General features: G+C 50.1%; 1 protein-coding gene across 1 annotated transcript in view; it reads left to right on the top strand.

The window, feature by feature from the left end:
• Positions 1 to 9,161: 9,161 nt before the first annotated feature.
• The window catches only part of LOC149340457 (glutathione S-transferase 1-like), a 29,205-nt gene continuing 25,699 nt past the window's right edge, over positions 9,162 to 12,667 (top strand). Inside the window, exon 1 of the mRNA XM_089549235.1 lies at positions 9,162 to 9,262. The gene's annotated coding sequence lies outside the window, so the exon portion shown is untranslated. The remainder of the gene's footprint in view (positions 9,263 to 12,667) is intronic.

The following is a 12,667-nucleotide window of genomic DNA, read 5'->3' on the forward strand; positions in this document are numbered from 1 at the left end:
GAGCGGACTTGCCACCTCCGAGTAATTCGGAATGTAGTGCTGGTAGTAACCAGTCATACCGAGAAAAGACCGCACGTCCTTCTTGGTTGTCGGCATGGGGAAATCTCTGATAGCCGCCACTTTAGTTTTCAGGGGCTCACGCTTTCCCCGCCCGATTTCGTGCCCCAGGTATGTCACTTTGGCTCTACCTATCTGGCACTTTTTCGCCTTTAGCGTCAATCCTGCGGCCCTAAACCTCTCGAAAACTGTTCTAAGGTGTTCTACGTGAGACATCCAGTCCTTCGAGAATACAGCCACATCATCCAGATAGGGCAATGCGAAGTCACTGAGACCTTCAAGCACCCGGTCCATTAATCTAGAAAAACAGAATGGTGCGTTTTTCAGGCCAAAACTCATAGTAATCGGCAGAAAAACTCCGAAAGGTGTGATGAACGCCGCATAGCGACTGGCCCGTTCAGTTAATGGCACCTGCCAGTAACCTCTCACCAAATCAAAAGTAGAAATAAACGTAGCCCCGCTTACCAGTTCCACTCTTTCCTCAATATTGGGCAACGGGTAGATTTGGTCTTTTGTTACAGCATTCAATCTCCGGTAATCCACACATGGTCGTGGATCCTTTCCGGGAACCTCGACAAGCAAACACGGGGAGCAATAATCGCTGCTTCCCTCCTTAACGACTCCGAGTTCCAGCATTCTGTTTATCTCTTTCTTCATGATTTCCATTTGTCTGGGAGACGCTCGGTATGGCTTAGACTTGAAAGGGACCTCTGATGTCAGCTCAATGTCATGGGTTATTAAGTGGGTTTTTCCGGGTCTTTTCTGGAAGCAGTCCGAAAATTCGGTAATCAGGCCCTTAATATCCTCCACCTGCTCACGACTAAACTCAGATTTGTCGACGGTGTACGCGAGGATCTCCTCAATTCGGGAAGCTGCTTCCTCTTGAAGAGAAGGAATTTCTACCGGAATGTCTTGCGCCACGTTTATGGCGATGCTGACTATCTCCTTCCTTTGTAGGAATGGCTTCATTAGGTTAACATGATAGACCCGTTCTTCGCGTCTCCTACCAGGCAGTTTGACCAAGTAGTTAACTTCAGAGATGCGTTCCAGTACTTCAACGGGTCCCTCCCATTGCACCTCCAACTTATGCAGCCTGTTAGGGCGCAGTATCATTACTTTGTCGCCAGCTTTGAACGATCTCTTCCTGGCATTCCTGTCATAGTAGCGTTTCGCCACCTTCTGTGCTCTCTCCAAGTTTGACCTAACAATCTCTTTCGTCTCACTTAATCTCTGCAGTAGTTCGAACACATACTCAACTACGCTTCTGTCCACACGTTCGTCCTCCCAGAGCTCACGAACTAGTCTTACCGGACCGCGCAGATTCCTCCCGTATACCAGCTCTGCTGGAGCAAATCCAGTCCCTTCATGTGGCACTGTGCGCAAGGCGAAAAGCGCGCCCGGAATACAGCAGTCCCAGTCCAATTTCCTCTCTGAGCACATAGCTCTCAATACTTTCTTGAGCACTGCATGCCACCTTTCCACGCTATTACTCTGTGGATGATAAACAGAGCTGTGTAGGATTCGTATCCCACATTTTTCCAGAAAGGTAGTGGTCAGTGCACTAGTGAAAGTCGTTCCCTGGTCAGTTTGCATTTCCGCAGGGAATCCTACACGCGAAAATACAGCTAACAGACCATCAACCACCTCAACAGAAGTTTCTTCCTTTAGTGGTATGGCCTCTGGGAATTTAGTCGCGGGACACAACAACGTCAACAGATACTTGTGCCCTGATTTAGTTTTTGGTAACGGCCCCACAATGTCAACAACAACTCGGTGGAAAGGCTCGGAAATTATAGGTACGTTTACCATTGGAGCCTTCCACTTGTCCGTGGATTTTCCCACTTTCTGACAAATCTCACAGGTTCGGACAAAATCCTGAACATCCCTGAAACAACCTGGCCAGTAAAATTCCTGAAGCAACCTTGCTTTCGTTTTGTTTACGCCAAGGTGTCCCGCCCATGAATTGTCGTGACAGAGGTGTAGCAATTCCCTGCGATATCGAGCAGGTACTAATAGCTGGTCAAATTTCTTTCCTCGCTTATCTTCGTAGTGACGGTACAGAACTCCGCTTTCCTCCCGGAAGGAAATGTTCTGTGATGACACGCCTTCTGTCATGTCGTTTCTGAATACCTGAAGAGTCGGGTCGCTTTTCTGTTCCGACCTCAGCCTCTCTTTGTTGACCTTAAGCAGCTTATCAAGGCTGTGTGAAGTAGGAGCGACAAACGAAGTCTTTAGCTCGCTTTCTATTTTTCTAGAGCGCTGGCTGCTCCGCGCCTTGTGCGATACGCCAGCCTCGTTTTCCTTAGGTGCAGCCATTTCAACATGGCACCTTTCCTCCTTCTCCCCAACTTCGGCATTAATTAGTTCACTGGCATCAGTTGCTGTCTCCTGATCTTGGTAGATAAGCTTCTGCGAAAGTTGTCGCGCTTTAGCCCGAGTTAGAGCCATTACTTGGGCTTCGGCGTCAGCGAAAGCACGACCCCTTTCATTCAGAAGTTGTTCCGAACTGTTCGAAAAGAGGTAAGGGTAGCCTTCGGGTAGACCCTTCGATACAGCTGCTACCGTGCTTAGTGTGCCAAATGGACCTTCAATTTCAACCTTAGCCATCGGCAGACACACAGAGTCTTCACTGACTGCCTGACGAATCCATGCGCACTCCGACACATAGTCTTCCTTGGTGACATATTTAGGATGCACAACATCCATGGTGGCTGCCGAATCCCTCAGTACTCTGCATTTCTGCCCATTTACGATGTAATCTCTAGTGTATGGTTGCAAAAGGTCATAGTTTCTTGGGTGGTTACTCAACGAGGCCAACACTGGCCTTTCTTTCGGGCAGTTTCGAGCAAAATGGCCTGGCTGTTTACAAATAAAGCAAGTCAAAGGCATCCTTTTTTCTAGCTCTGAATAATTAGCACCACTCTCTTTACTCGCAAACTCCTTAACCTTACGTGAGGTATCAGGGCGCTGAGAACCGCGTTCTTTGTTCTCCGCTTCTCCGCAAGCTCTCTGCTGCTCTCGGGAATAAACTTTCTGGCCCTGGTATCCGTTCCTGAAGTCCTGACCCACCTTAGGCTGCCTAAAGCTGCGGCTTGCCACGTACTCGTCCGCAAGCTGCGCTGCTTTTTTCACGGACAGTCCATCTTGCCGGTCCCTGACCCACAAGCGGATGTTTTCTGGCAAGGTGTCATAGAACTGCTCCAGACAAACCAAATCCTTCAGCTTTTTGAAATCGTCCCCTGCCTTTGAGCCTTTTACCCACTGCGTCAGGTTATCGTTTAAAGTGCAGACAAATTCCAGAAAACTTTCATTCTGCTTTTTTCTGGATGTCCGAAATCTCCTCCTGAACTCTTCTGTTGAGATCATGTACTTCGCGAGCAGGCTTGATTTCACCAGATCATAGTTACCCGCTTCACTAGAACTCAAGCGAGCCACAACCTGTGAAGGTTCTCCTGGGAGCAACGCCATCAACTTTTCTGGCCATATGTCGCGGCTAATGGACTGCCTCTCGCACATCCTCTCGAAATTGACGAGGTAGAGAGCAATGTCATCGCCTACTTTGAACGGCTGAAGCAAGTTCGTCATCTTAACATTACCTCCCTGAGGTGTGACGGCACTTTCACCCCGTTCTAACCTTGCCCGCTCGAGCCTTGCCTTCTCGATTTCGAGCTCAATCTTTTTGTTCTCTCTCTCCGCTTCCAACTCCGCCTGTTTCTTTTCTTGCTCTTTCTGCCTTTCTCGCTCGTCAGCCTTCTCTTTCTCCACTCGGCGTATCTTTTCCCAAGCATCCGTTATCTCGTCATCTTCAAACTCCACCTCTTCAATTGCATGGCGAATCTCTGGTTTCCTCATACCTTGGTTTACCTCTAAACCAAGTTCAGCTGCCAACAGCAGCAATTCGTCTTTGCTCAGTTTCTTTATGTCCATGGTTGGCGAGAGCCGACTACAAAATTTGCAAACTAATCACACACCCAGTGGTGAATAAATGCAGTCGATTCCTCAGATAGAACCCTGTTCTAAATCATCTGGCAATACGTAGTCGCTTCAGCACTCACCCAACCAGGAGCCCTTGATGGCCACCCGTGACTTCCGAAGTCAGGAACTGCCAAGTCCGACGATCCCGGATCGTTGAGGTTGCCTTTCAGCGGTTGTCTTCACGCCTGGCCTTCACGCTGCACTGCGACGAAGGTGACTCCCTGAGCCACGTAGCGGAGCTCCGTAGATCCCGGATCCTCGAAGGCGCTCTCTCGTCAGCAGTTGTCCACCAGCCTTGTCCTTATCCCACCGCTGCCACCAGTTTGTTGCGAGGTACGGGCTGTTGACACGGTGAAGGCTAGGAATTGGGTCTTTATTAAAGAATTTGACCCAAAAGAAAAGAGGACCCCAGGCCCTTGGAAAATACAGACTGGCTCCCCGAGCAGCTGCTCTCTTCCGCTGCTGGAGGAAGACTCCCTTTGTCCGCTGACGGTCGAGTTCTCGAACGCCGTGGTCACGTGACCAAGCCGCGGTTCTTGGAAGAAGCGTCCCTGGGGGCCGAATGCAGACCACCCCGAGTTCCGATGCGAGAGGAGAGGGGACAGCCGCGCTTCGCGACCCTCATAAACATGTCAAGTTCGAGAGGAGTGCGTCTTCGGCTGAAAATGAGCCCCGCGTCCACGACGAGGCCGGCACCCTGCGGCGCCGAGGGGAGACCGGGACGCTCGCGGCACAAACAGTTTCCCGGAGTTCGCGGGCCCACAGGCCAGCAGTGTCGTGCAACGCAACACGCGTTTATCAGCCACCTTGAAGTTTGTAACCTGTGCCTGACTGTACGTTCTCGACTGCCCACAGGCGTCGCGTTTACGTTTCGTATTTTGCGAACATGAGGCTCTGGCACTGGTTCTGGCCTTTTGCGCTTCGCTGTATTACTTGCTGGAATGTGTGCTAATTGGGCGGCACGCGCAGAGCAAGTGGTAGCGCGTGAGTTCTACCCGTGGTTCCAGCAGTCCTTAACTGTTGAAACGGTGCTAAGCATTAAAAAAAAAATCAGAGGGGCACTTTGTTGACCTAAAGTGCGCTGAGGCGAAAGCCTTAAGCGCGGTGTTGCTGCTTGTGTCACTGATGTGTGGTTAAGATGTTAAGCTTCGCCTCTAAGAGTGGAACGCGACAGCGTCTTGCAATGCTGCCAGGGAGTCCACAGAACGCCATCGCCCGTTCAGCTCTACACCTTGCTCGTCGGCACCCGCCGCGGTGGCTCAGTGGTAAGGCGCTCGTCTAAGCCGGAGTACCCGGGTTCGAACCCAACCGCGGCGGCCGCGTTTCGATGGAGGCGAAACGCAAGAGGCGCCTGTGTACTGTGCGATGTCAGTGCACGTTAAAGATCTCCAGGTGGTCGAAATTATTCCGGAGACCTCCACTACGGCACCTCTCTCTCTTTCTTCTTTCACTCCCACCTTCCTCCCTTCACTTACGGCGCGGTTTAGGTGTCCGCCGAGATATGTGACACAGATACTGCGCCATTTCCTTTCCTCAAAAACCAATTTACCTTGCTCGTCGAAATGTATCTGTGTCGCATATCTCGATGGACACCTGAACCTCGCCGTAACGGGAAGGGAGGAAGATGGCAGTGAACGAAGACACCGTATTCACTAGACGCGCCTTTGTTCATTCCAAACCATCGAGCTGGCATGGCGGAGTGGTTATAACGTGCTCCTCTCGCACTCCGGAAACCCTGGTTCGATTCCCCAACTGGACCAATTTCCTACTCGGTTTTATTCCTTTATATGGTCTGATTAAAAAGGTTAATTAGGCGAATTGGTAAATTAAGCAATTAACTAAACTCAGTCCAACTTACTTGGAGCATTACTATACGATCTCTTTAATTGGCCGCATGGTTACTAGCCAAGTACAATTGGCCCCATTTTGAAATTCGCGCCCTGTGACGTCACGACCATTTCGAGTTGCAGTGAATGTGAAACCGCATGGAGCGTTTTTCGCGAGCGAAAAACGCGACGCGCGGCGAACGGCCGCGTTGCCGCCGACGCGCGAGCACCCGCACGAGAAAAATGGAGCGGCGCTGTCGCGCCGCGTTTTTTCGGGTTGCCAGACCACACAACAGCCAACGAGGTGAATTATCTGTTACCTTGTTACCGCACATATAATATGCCCTTTAATTTACAGGACACTAAAATAAAAACTATCTTCATTGTCTGGTGCATGTTGGCCGAACACTACGCGCGAACGAACACGATGCGTGGCACGTGGCTCTTTGAGCGTGCTCACCAGTAAAGCCAGCTCCTCCGAGGAAAGAGCAAAGTTCCCCAAAAAGGTACCGCCGAGATGCGCGGAGAGCAGAGCCATCTGTTGGCAAACCGAAAAACCAAAATGACACGTGCCTGCACGCCGATTGGTGGACGCCGGCCATGACGTCAGTGGACGCGCAGCGCGAGGCGTTTTTTGCTACAAGCGTAGAACCACGTGGCGGCGCGATTTCGTGTTGGATTAAGCCCCACCTCGATGGACACCTCCGAGGCGTACGGGCGGAGCGCCTACGCGCACGGGCGTACGCTGGAGCCTGTCTGCGCATGCGCGAGGCGCTACGCGCGAGCAGGCGCGAGCGGGGCGCAGATATCTGTGCATGTCAGATATCGGCGCCTGCGCACGGGCGCTAGCGCGCGCGTCGGAAGCGAGCGGGGTCCGGTTGACAACAATCGGAGGACCGCGGGGCTCTCGAGGTCTCTTTTCTTCATAGCTTCGTGTTCCCCGAACTTTTCTTCGCGGTTTAATTCATCCTTTCAGCGCCCCCCAACCATGTTTTGTTCACGGCTTGACATTCTTTCAGTCGGCTCGGGAGGGGGAGCGAGCGAGCCCCTTCCTGACACGCATCCCCTCTCACACCACTTTCCTTCCCCCACCCGGGGCCTTCCTCCTCGGAGCGAAGGGCCTATTTAATCCCTGCCAATGATGAACGCTTTGCCCAGACGAAGACAAGTCCCCTTGTCGAAACGTTGGCTCAAGCAACCTTAGGTTTTCCCCTCCCTTGTTCATTTTGTGATCGCCAAGGACCATCTACCACACCCTCTCTCTACCATGGACTATTGTCCAGGGATGTAATTCAGAAGTTCTTAATTCCACTTGCCTAAATTAAACGGAGTTCGGATAGGAAAAATGCGCATCTTGAGACCCAGTAGACAGTGAATCATCCACTATGATCCTCACCACTTACCTTCTTCATCATCGCTGGCGGCTCGCCTGAACTTTGTGCGTCCGGCAGCAAGAGGAGATATATGCAGAGGGAGTGAATTGGACAGTTCTTTCTTTTTGTTGCGAAAGCAACACTACGCGAGTCGCCGAGCAATTTCGCGGAGCTGAGGCAAGGGCATACTGCGCATGCGCGAGGAACAGTGACGTCACACGGCGCACAGCTGGCGCGCCGCCGCCGCGCTCGCCAGTTGCGCATGCGCAGTCTGCCGCGTGCTCTCCATCGCCCCTCTCTCTCTCTCCTCGTTGCTTTCGCAATCCTCCAGGTTTAACCAGAGCTAAACCACTGCCATTTTTTTTTTTACTGAGATACGTTTTCTCCCTCTATTCTCATTCAAACAGCAAAACGGACTGTATTCAGCTCCTTCGTTCTGACTACTCTCTGAAGTGAGCAAGTGACTGCTCGAAGTATTTAACGGTGGAGGAGAGACAGAGAGAGGGCGTTTCATTGAAGAATAAAAATAATATGCAGAGAAATACTTTTTCTTCAGCACAGTTGAGAAACCGCTTATTATGGATCCTCGTTCAAAAGTTTGTGCAGCACGTCATTAGTGGGGAAAAAAAAATTCCTCTCAGCGTTTTCTTGCAGTTAATATATGTACCCTATGGGCCTGAGTGCGCAAATTGCTTCGTGCACCGTTTAATTTCTGGAATTGAGGCTACGGTTAAAAAAAGATAACTTCTCTTTTTTTCTTCCTTCGCCTTCCTCTGCTTCCTAAACTTTTTGCTTGAGAAAAAAGTATGGAAAGGGGGTGTAAAGGGAGCTGTTTTTGAAAGGTTACTACGCACTGAGACAAAGTGGCGCTACGGAAACAGAGAAAAAAAGTAGTGGGAGATCTGGACGGAAGAAGAGTGACGTATGTGGTGCTTAAAGGTCAGGCGTGCGATAGAGTCTTCACATACGACGAAAAAAAAAAAAAAAACGAGCGCTACAAGTGACGTTATTTTGGTCAGCACAGCCGGGGAGCCGACGACATTATAAGAGGAGGCAACTGCTGCCTACAGAAGATTGTGTCTGTGCGCCGTTTTCTTAATCGATTTTTGCTCCAGACAATGGAATAAGGCGGGTGGATAAAAAAAGCAGAGGGGGGCGTCCAGCTTTTCTCACGGCGGGGTGTCTAGCTCTCTCCTCGCGTAGGCGAGTCCTCCGCTCCCGTGGACTCCGCGGAGGTGGCAATTCCGAGCGCCGTGCCGCGATATCGATTGAGAGGGAGAGCTCAAGCGCATGCGAAAACCGCGTTCCTGGCTACGCTCTGTGCTCCAGCATGAGTTACGGGGTCGCTGCTTGTGGTGCAGGGTACGGAGACACTCGAGCAATGCACGGTGCGAACCGTGGCCTGTGGTACAATTAAACGAACAGTACCTTACATGCAACGCCTTCTTTCTAAACTACTTTCCAGTTTGCATACCCCGAATCTCTCAGCACGTGCCGAGTGATGCATCGTAGATGTGAACACGACGGGCAACGATGTAATGTTGTTACTGGATCCCAGTGGAAGAAGACAAGAAAAATGCTTACAATGCCACTTAACTATTGTAGTTAGGCAATTTTCTTTAGCTGGCTTTTCTCATGGAAAAAATTAAACCCGCCTGATTAGAATTGCTCGCACCTTCTGGAGCCGCGTAGCAACAATGTATCGGTAATAACAGCTAGACTTGGCTTGCTTAACTAATCCAAATCCGCGCGTTGTACGAGGCCCATCGCATGCACTTGCGCTTGGAGACTTTTCACGAAAGCCAGGAAGCAAGAAACCTGGAGAGCCACGGCTATCGCGCAGCACCTGGCGGTTCCCTCGCGCGCACACACACACACTCTCTCTCTCTCACTCACTCTCGCCCTCGCCTCGCATCCGCGCCGAGGCGAGGCAAGCCGCTTCTTCGACCGCTCCGCATCCTCCCTCGCGCCGGCAGTCGGGCTTCGCCTCATCGACGGCTTGCGGCATCCCCTGGCTTTCTCAACATCCAGGTAAGAACGCGATTTCGGCGCGTGGCGAAGTGGGTTTCTATAGAAGCACGCTGGTCGTCGTTGGCATACCTGTATACTCGCGCTGTGCTGCAGCTCTTGGGGATAGCACAGCGTTGCATAGTCGATAACTCTGAACCAGTGCATGCGTGCGAGAGTTTTGTTCACTTCTCTCGAGGGCACGTGCGGCAGTTTTGCTGTTTCGAGTACCCAGCATGAGGAGTGCATTAGGAGAAGGCCAGTCGCCGTTGTCGATGTAAGCGGGCCTTCGTGCTGGCCTTGATTCAGGGGTTAGCGTGGCGTTCTTAGCGGCTTATGCATGTTGACCGGCTGAAACGGATAAATCGAGAAGTTCTCATCAAAAGGAGTAAGAAGCGATTCGTCTCGTCCTGGAGAAATGGCTCGTTAGTGTGTTTCGCCCTTAAAAATCCGCGAATCGTAAAACAAATTCTTTGACACAGTAATGTCTAGTTTTTGAACGTGTCAGAGCTTCGTTTCCAGACTAGTATGCACTAATCGCGTACCACCACTCCGGAGCTACACGTGTGTTAGATAACCATTTAGATTCACAGCAGTGAGATGCATTGAATTTAGGACACATGAAGGTACCAGAAGTGGATGTACTGTGTTATAATAAGAGGAGTACAATCGGTTAGGGGATAGTAACAACGCTGTAAATTTTAATGGTGGCCCAGATGGGTTTCGGGGAGTTATGTAATGTGCGATGGTCGAGGGTCGTTCTTTGTAAGCTGCGAATATGATCGCGGATGATGTGTCGGCACAAATTCCTCGAGAAAATTGTTGAGGGGCTACGGGCAGACAGCATATGCTTGGGGACAGTTTCAGCTCTTGCAAAATGCCAGATTTTTGCAATATTCAATCTTCAGTGTGCTAGGTATTCCCGATGAGATACGTCGAGAAGTTCGGGCGTCGACTTATTTATTGTCAGCGGGCGAAGAAACAAGCAACCACCCGGTAAGGCGCGGCGCAACTACGAAATGCAATGGCACACATGTGACTTCTTGTTTGTAAGGAATGACCTCCAGCAAGGACATACAGCCCATCGACGCTGAAGCGCAGAAATTCACAGCCCTGCAAGTTTGGCCCTGCTCGCTGTAACCGATTGAACAATCCCGCTAACTCGGCTGAGAAGTAAGTTAATTTTTATTTTTCGTTTAGAGACGGAGATTCAGACCTTGAGGTATCTTAAAATGGCGCAAGATACCGAATACGTTCGTGCACTCTAAATATAGGCCAACATAAAGGCTGCTTCCCAGTAGCATATGATCCACTTGTTATCTGCGGTAGCAGCATCTGAACGGATGTCAAGAGGTAAGCAATAATCAGCAGGTTCAAACTTTGTTATGGGCTGCATATGTGCAGCATCAGTGTTTGGCTTTCGCCAACGAAAAACTATGGCCCCCTACCCCGCATCCTAATCCAGTGTGCATTTTTTTTCAATTATCTACTCATGTAAATTAAAATCTGAATAGCGTGCACCAGCAAATTTACTGCGAAAAATGCAGCGTCTGAGCACGTTTCGGACATTTAACGGTGTAATTTGCTGTAATAAATTACCTCTTCACGTATACGAGGTCTGTTAGAAAAGTATCCGACTTTATTTTTTTTTGCGAACACCTGATGGATATGAGACAAGCGCGCTTGCATCAGGCGACCTTGAACCTTCATGCGCGTGCATGAATTTTTTACCGCCTGCCGATAGCGTCAGTCGTTGGGAAGCAGCGTTTGAGTGAGGCAGTGTGCAGTGCTCTCGTCGGTTTTTTATTGCAAGGAAAATGGCGGAGTGAAAGGAGCAGCGCTACTGCAACAAATTTTGCCATAAACTTGGCGACAGCCGAGTGGAAACCATTCGAAATATTCAGACGGCTTTCGGTGAAGATGCTATGAGCAGCACACAGTTTAAGCAGTGTTACAATTGTTTTAAAGATGGCCGCACATCGGTGGAGAACGAGCCACGCTCCAATCGGCCATCAACATGCCAAAATGACCAGGTCATTGCCGAACTGAACGCTATGGTGATGCGGGACTGTCGCGTGACTATCCGAGAAATTGAGGAAGAGGTGGACATGAGCAATTTCTCCGCATATTCCATTATCACCGAAGATTTGGCCATGGAGAGAGTTGCGGCGAAATTCGTGCCGAAGCTGCTCACGGTGGAGCAAAAGCAGCTTCGTGTTGAAGTCTCACAGGACATGCTGGATTCCGCAAACAGTGACCCCGACTTCATGAACATCATAATCACTAGTGACGAGTCTTGGGTGTACAGGTACGACCCGGAAACCAGATCCCAGTCGTCAGAGTGGAAGCATTCCACGTCACCAAGACTTAAGAAGGCCCGCCAATTGCGCAGCAATGTGAAAGTGATGCTGACTGCTTTCTTTGACACCCTCTGTGTGACAGACCACGAGTACGCACTCTACAGGGTCAAACAATGACCAAAGAGTACTACAGGGATGTCCTCCGTTGCCTACGTGATGCTGTGCGGCGCAAGAACCCGGAGCTGAGGTCAACAGGAAATTGGCGCACCCATCGCGCCAATGCTCCTGCACATTCCTCGCACTCGAATCAGATTTTTTGGTGAAAAACCAGACTCCTGTAGTTCAACAGACTCCTTACTGTCCTGATATGGCCCCTGCGATTTCTGGCTGGTTCCCAAAATCAAAAGGCCATTGTAAGGAGCGCGATTTCAGACAAGGAAGAACATTATGGCTGCAACGACAGCTGAGCTAAACTCCATTCCGAAAAGGGCCTTTTCGGAATACTTCCCACAATGGCAGCACCGCTGGGAGAAGTGTGTGGAGTCCCAAGTAGACTACTTTAAAGATGACTAGGTTTGCAACGCTCCAGTTATGCAAATTTTTTTTCAACGGTCAAAGGTCGGATACTTTTCTAACAGACCTCGTATATCGGAATCATATGCCGCTCCACACCTGTTGCATGTCGCTGTCCTGATCGTGGTGTCGATCACCTGCGAATAGCACTCGGTATTTCATTTTTCTCCACGCCATCATCATCAGCCTGCCCATTGCAGGGCAAATTCCTCTCCCATGTCTCTCCAATTAACCCTCCACGCCATACCAGTGTTTAAAAATTCCCCCGAGAATGGAATATGTTTGACAGGCTTAATGGCACAAAATATTTTTTCCCTCTTACAACCGATCCCCGTACCACCGCACAATGCAGTGTTTTTCCTTTAATGTTTCAGTTCGTCTCAAGGTGGTTTAAATGAACCGCATTCTGTGAGCATACTTGTACTGTCGCAGTGCTCGGCAAGATTTATGTTGCGAAGAGATAGCGCAGCCTAATATTATTATTGCAATTATGATGAATTAATGTTATAGCATAATTAAATATCGTTATAACAGCCACCCCCAACTTGCGTTCATC

The sequence above is a fragment of the Amblyomma mixtum genome, chromosome 6 (genome assembly GCF_055824585.1).
Source record: "Amblyomma mixtum isolate Tamu chromosome 6, ASM5582458v1, whole genome shotgun sequence".
NCBI classification, from domain to species: domain Eukaryota; kingdom Metazoa; phylum Arthropoda; class Arachnida; order Ixodida; family Ixodidae; genus Amblyomma; species Amblyomma mixtum.